This window comes from Pavona decussata, unplaced genomic scaffold (genome assembly GCF_977016875.1).
Source record: "Pavona decussata unplaced genomic scaffold, jaPavDecu1.1 SCAFFOLD_166, whole genome shotgun sequence".
NCBI lineage: Eukaryota > Metazoa > Cnidaria > Anthozoa > Scleractinia > Agariciidae > Pavona > Pavona decussata.
The window spans coordinates 486646-493205 of NW_028145577.1; the positions used below are offsets into that span (position 1 = coordinate 486646).

The 6560-nt window shown below is 39.9% G+C and overlaps 1 pseudogene; it reads right to left on the reverse strand.

Moving 5' to 3' along the window:
* Nucleotides 1-2737: 2737 nt before the first annotated feature.
* On the reverse strand, nucleotides 2738-6156 carry LOC146464267 (uncharacterized; annotated as a pseudogene).
* Between the last annotated feature and the right edge of the window lie 404 nt (nucleotides 6157-6560).

Consider the following 6560-nt stretch of genomic DNA (forward strand, 5'->3'; position numbering starts at 1 on the left):
TTTTGATACCATTTCTAAATCTTTTAAAACATATATTTTACATTTGATCGCGGGCAATCATAAACAAGATCTTTACGAGCACAAATACTGGCTTTTTAGCCTGGAGGGCCCAAATCCTGAATTCCCCTCCCCCCGCCCTCTCCACGCATGTCATATGGGAGTTTGTGACCTTTCATGTATTGTTGAATTATCCGGAATTTTCTTTTACTGCAGGCAAATACAAAAGATATTTACGAATAATTCCGCTACGCTCCTTGAAGACGGAATAATTGAAAAATTTCTTGCCGCACGCGGTTCGCGTCAGCTTACGGGAATATAATAGGCCATTTCCGAGTTGCTGTGAACCTCACTATGAAAGCGAGGCTAAGTGCAAAACTTTTCATTTGAAAATTAGTTTTGTTTGCATCATAACAAAACTTTGCACTTAGCCTCACTTTTATAATGAGGTTCAAAGGAACTCGGTAATGGTCTATTGTTGACCATTGTTAATTATCAGCGACGTAATTACCACTTTCTGATTCTTTTTCCCGTAAAAAAAAGCCACACTTAAAGAAATAACAAAGAGATTTAACGATCACAGTTGCCTTTCAACACCATTTAGGAATACTTGTACTGTTAATATCGGTGGAACAAAATTTGCATATCCGTGGTTGCGGTAAAATTGCAGGACTCCGATTTCATGTTTCCATGTGAACGGTCACTTGACCAATAGGATTATAGTATGTTTAGTGCGACAGTGTATGCACATAAAACATTTATAAAGGGGAGACAATCAACATAAAGCTACAACCTTCGTATCAATGGCGAATGGAACTTGTCTCGCAGCACTTTATCTCGAACTAAACAAAAATAATAATAATATCTGCCTCCTTTTCTGGTTGCTTTCTCACAAGATGTCGAATAGAAGCCACCACCTGTTTACCTTTAGTGGGTCTAGATCTGTTGCGTGCGTCTTCAGGTAAGAAAATTTCTATTAATAAAAGCTATAACTTGGACATGATTTTGGCCTTATTCCATTGCCCAATTTATGAAAATGGGGAAAAAAGAGGTGGGACTTAAAATTATACAATCGACAGCTTTAGGAAAATGGAGTGGAATGTTAGCATCATTTCACGTCAAATTCCAGTACATATCATCGACCTTAATAATCTGCAATCTGAATATATACCGTGAAATTGTGCAAATCAAATTCAAGAATTAATCTTCTAATCATAATAAATGGTACAACAGGTAGTAAATGGAATTAAATATCGAAACGATCATAAACAGCAATAAGAACAAGCGCGTAATGCATTTTGGACACTGTCAGACTGAACTCATTGTTAGCCTCACAAAATGTTGCAACTCAATATTTAATTGCTTGCCAAAATCTGTCGATCACGCTCTTTCATGAACAACCTACAACTGCAACGTTCACATTTGCGAACAGAGCTGATTACACACTACAAGTTTTAAGATAGTTTAGTCTTAACGTCAGTGAAAATCTTTAAACAAAGCAATTTCGAACACTCACATACTTGTTTGAAGGTTGTGGCTTCCTCGGAAAAAAATCTGTATTGTCGAAAGTCTCATTCGTCACGACACATCTTTAAGCCTAATGTAATGCATTTCTCATGAAGAAGCGAGCCCATCGTTAAAAATGACCTTTACCATTCCGTTCAATTCAACGAGACAATGGTAACGTTTAAGGTGTATTCATTACACTACAACTCACCAGAAATCAGCCAGTTTTTGGCGGGTTTGCCATCTGCAATTCACTAATCATGATCGTCTCCAATTGTCTCTCATCGAATATCATTATCGACCTGATCATCCAAAAAACTGCCTTACGCATAATCTCGATTTTGAACACTTCTTTTTCCGATGTTTTCACTGAATATCTTTTTATAATGGTCCTCTAATTAACTGTAGTCGCTAAGAAGGAAATCCTATATTTGTAACGATCCCGTGAACCGGGTTTTCAAAGGTCATGCAGATTATTCAATAAAAACCTCATTTTTCCAGTAACTAGAGCAGAAACGAGCCAAATTAGAATCAGAGCTCTAGTGTTTGGGGATTCTCCTCGAATTAAAAAGTATTAATACGTACAGTGCACTCAATCAACCTTCTATGGGAGTGATCGTTTCCGTTGTTTGGCTAATTCATCTTGTATCTACATTTTTGGTTAAGAGGAGGGGGAGGGAGGAGGGGTGGTTGTAGTGTCACTCCTTGAAAATTTGGTCAGAGTGTGCAGCAAATAGGCTACTTTCCTTACACATTTTCAGACCTATTAAAGCACTAAATTTTAATCAGTACCTCAGAAGTAGGGGGCCGAAAATAGTTCTGCACATTCGACTTGTTCCAGCATTGTCTCCCTTGCAGCCGTTCTGTTTCTCGTCAGGAATTAGAAATTTGAACTTGCATCGAACTTTCTCGTTGCGTGACGATACACAGAACGGCTGCGAGGAAGACTAGTTCCGGCAAAGCTCCTGTCTATTATAATAATTTAAAAATTGTTGTTTCAAAGGTCATTTCGGTGAATCGAATACAGCCAATTGAAGGGCCGCCTCCGCCCCTCCCCCATTTGCCCCTTATAATGTAAGATGGATGATGTTTTGTTGATGCGACCCTATCATCCACGTGAAAAACCAAATCAGTCACGCCGTTAAAAATTGTTGTTTCAAAGGTCATTTCGGTGAATCGAAGACAGCCAATTGAAGCACCGCCTCCGCCCCTTCCCCTTTTGCCCCATCAGGAGCCCATGAGTTGGAGCCTCCATATGTGTTGTACCCTTGAGTCAACCTATTCCTGTAAAAGATTATTTTTAGAATAGGCTTTCCCGCGAAAATGTGTTTCCGAGGAAGTCCGAATAGTGCGTAGTGAGAAAAAAAATGGCAGAGGAAGAGGGAAATTTACTCCTTGTCAGGAGCCCATGTCCGGCTCCTGTCCTTGTTCCCTCACCGTTTTCCTTTAATATTTTACCCGTTCCTACCTTTACGACCGAGGGAAACTGGTTACCAGCTATCAAAAAGTTAATATAAAATAGACTGAAATGACAGAGTTGAAATAACTTATATCCAGCATGTGTCCGGACTGAAGTTTAAGTTACGGCGATTACCCAGTTCGAATAACTATTTAGTTGGATGCTATGGAAAGAATCCTTTTAGAAGAGATTGTAAAATGAGGCGTTCTGACGATGAATTGAATTTTTCTGAGAGAGAAAGGGGTAGTAAGAGCAAAAAGACGTTGAATTTCACCCGCGCCGATGGCGGTGGTACCGAAGGAAACGCAAGTTCGAGTTGCTCGATCAGCGGCTTGATTGGCGATGTCGCCGGCCCGGAAACTGCAAAGGACAAGCTGAAAAGAAAACTCCTGAAGAAATATGACGGGGCTGAGATACTGGAAAGTTGGCTCCGAGAAATTTTAGCCGCAAGTTTAGTTGGCGAGATACTAGATCTTACTTTCGAGCCTCACCGTTTGAGAGCTCAGGTGAAACCGCCACTCCCTGCCGTGTGCTAGTGCTGTATCCATCTAAAAAACACACCTACGACAAGCAGACAGGACCATTCCAGCCTGTTAGACTTATTGTCAATGTTGACAGCTCTTGGAGTTTACAGTGTCCAGTATATGAACATGTGATTATCAAGTCGGGCAAACTACAAGAATCGGTGAATGGCGCTATTGTCGATCTTGGCTTAAAGTATGCCTTTGTCTGGCGAGACAATTGGACACGCCTCAATGTGAAACCAGCTAAGATCATGCAGGTGATTGAAATTATTTTGCAAAACAGTAATTATATATTTTGTAATTTATTGTGTAGAACAAATTCCAGGCCTTTATAAACGACATGTCACATTGCAGTGAATATGTTCTATTTTCCTTTTGATATGTAGCAAAGATACATGATTGCAGCTGTTAAAGACCTTTCAGAAGAGCCTTATCAGGAAAGTGCTCAACCAGTGGCCAGCTATCTACAAGCATGAAATCTGCTTTTTGAGAATGGTCTCTTGAGCCGCCGCACAGTTAACAGCTTAAATAGCCCTGCCATTCAGAATATAAAGAAGGGAATGGATTTCTTTGAGAAATGGTGCCGCAGTCATGAAGAAACTGGTATAATTATTATTTTTAACATATTTTGAGTGCAAACTTTTGAATAAATTACACACACCTGTAGCTTTCAAGGAGCCAGACATAATAGTAAATCAAACAAATTCAAAGGACAAACAGGCGTATTACTTTCTGGTCACTTAAAAGAGTGCTGATGGTATGCCTTCTAATGTGTTTGTTTTTTCTGCGAACGTTTTACACCTCGACTGAATCTTGTATCGAAACGACGTGAAACCGAATGTTTTGTTTTTGTTACTATAAAGACAGTAATGCTCAATATTCTACTTGCGTTTTGTGGCTAATGCGTAAGCTTTTAAGCGAGGTCTGAGCATCTCATCAGCGTCAACAACCTTATTTTGACCTTCCAGATCCCTTTCAATCCTTGCATTCATAAACTCGTTGATGCGAGTATTTGCTAATTTTGACACTAAAACTTTGAAGAGACGAACTAATATTTCCGCGTCAGTGTACTCCAAGTTAGTAAGGGAAACGACGAGCAAACGAAAGTCCATTTCAAGGGTTTCATTGTTTAGAACTGCGTCCTGACACATGCTTAAGAACTTTGATGGATATCGACGAAGGTTACTGTCCGTTGCAAATTCCCGCACTTCGTTGTCAACAGATCGCAGAAAAGTGATCATCTCAGCTCTGGAAAACAGAAGATTTCCCTCATCAAGATTTTTCAGAATTGAGGAAATAGTCGATTTATCCTTCGTAACGAGTTCCTGTAAGATTTCCAACTCCTTCTCCATAACTGGTTGCCGCTGTTTTGGTAAATCTCCCCGTCCTTTTTTTCCAGAAAGAGTCTCCTTCCGCACTTTAATCATACGCTGCAGAGCCGCCCCACAATACCGATACAAAGTATCGTCCGATTCTTTTGAAAGTTCACATCTTCGTAGATTGATACCTTCGCGTGTCGTTTCGCTTTCTGTCTTTCTCAGGCGTACATGTTCATGTATGATCGAATGGACTAACTCCTGCATTACACTCACAACACAATGAACATCATCTTGAGGGCTTGCGTTTAAGTTTAAATTCGCCACTGAATAACCTCTGTAAAATCATTCGCTCCTGTGTTGGCTTGCCGGGATGAAAATTAGCCAAGAATTTCATCCACGACACTGAGAAAGCCGCTTTTTTGTATTTCTCTTTACTGTCGAAAGCTTCTTTGACTAAAGTTGAAAATTTTCGGCAAAACCCAGCGATCAATAGTTTCAAACAAATGCTTCTGAGCGACGTCTAACATATGTTCTACAACCTTTATCCGCGCAGGCTCCAATTTTATTCGTGGATCGTCCAGAAGGGTTGCCCTTACTTCGGCGTCTACTTTATTGGATTCTTCCAAACTAAAAATCCACGAGACCAGTGCTTCCATTTCTTCATCGTTAAGCGTTGAATCTTTGCCTTTCTTTATCCGACTCGTGGATTTCGCTACCGAAGAGCCGCTTCGTTTGCTTCGCTTTTCTTGGCTTGAAGAAGCCGCAAGAGTTTCCTCATTTGGTTCTACTTCCTCGCTGTTATCAGAAGATGTTACTGAGTCGCTAGAAAGCACATAACTTGACGAACTATCATCCGATGACTCCGACAATTCCCTCGCGCTTTCCGCATTGCCAATTATTTTCAGCACGCGAAACAACGTATGTAAATGAGCATGACCGCAACTGGGCCCTGATTGGTTATTACTATTAAGGCATTAAGTTATGACAAATTTTTCCGCGAATGACTATTTCTATAAATAACTTTTCATGGGAAAGGGTTGACTCCAAAGGCTTGTATGGGAGATGAAGGCTCCTACTTATCGGCTACTGCCCCATATATGGAAGATGGAGGATGAAAAACCAAAAAAGGTCCAATCAGTCACGCCGTTGAAAGTCATTAACCAATTGCGACTCTCTATTCCCATCTCCAACGAGTGATTTAAATTTTTGTGCTGTGTGAAACTTTTCAATAATTCGTAGGGTTACGGCAGTGGCTACAAAAATGTGCTCCACCAATTTATCTTCAATGCATAATAACAACATTTGCCTCAGCCGCTGTTTGCCATCACCAGACGAAATCAATAGAGGCCATGGCTGGATCATTTGTAGAGATTGTGCTGCGTTTTCGCACAGGTACGACGTCTTGTGATTCACTACGTCCCTTTTGTTGCGACTAATTCTATTCTTATTGATACTCTCCTTTTCTTATTTAATTGAACATCGAAATGTTTTTATGGTTTCTTCGATTTCGGCGATCAAATTAGTGACAATGATTTATAAATAAAGCCTTAATTGTTTAATATCAGAATTCACGTAAGTTATGAAACTGGTTTACATCTTTCGGACTAAATATGCCTTACGAATCGCGTATGGCGTCACAAAATTATATTTGTATTCAAATATTCAAGTTGTAGTGGTAGTTAGCAATCGCTTCGTTTAGAATTGCTGTACACATGCATGTTGACTGTCTGAGTTAAGAGCTGAGTATAATTTAAT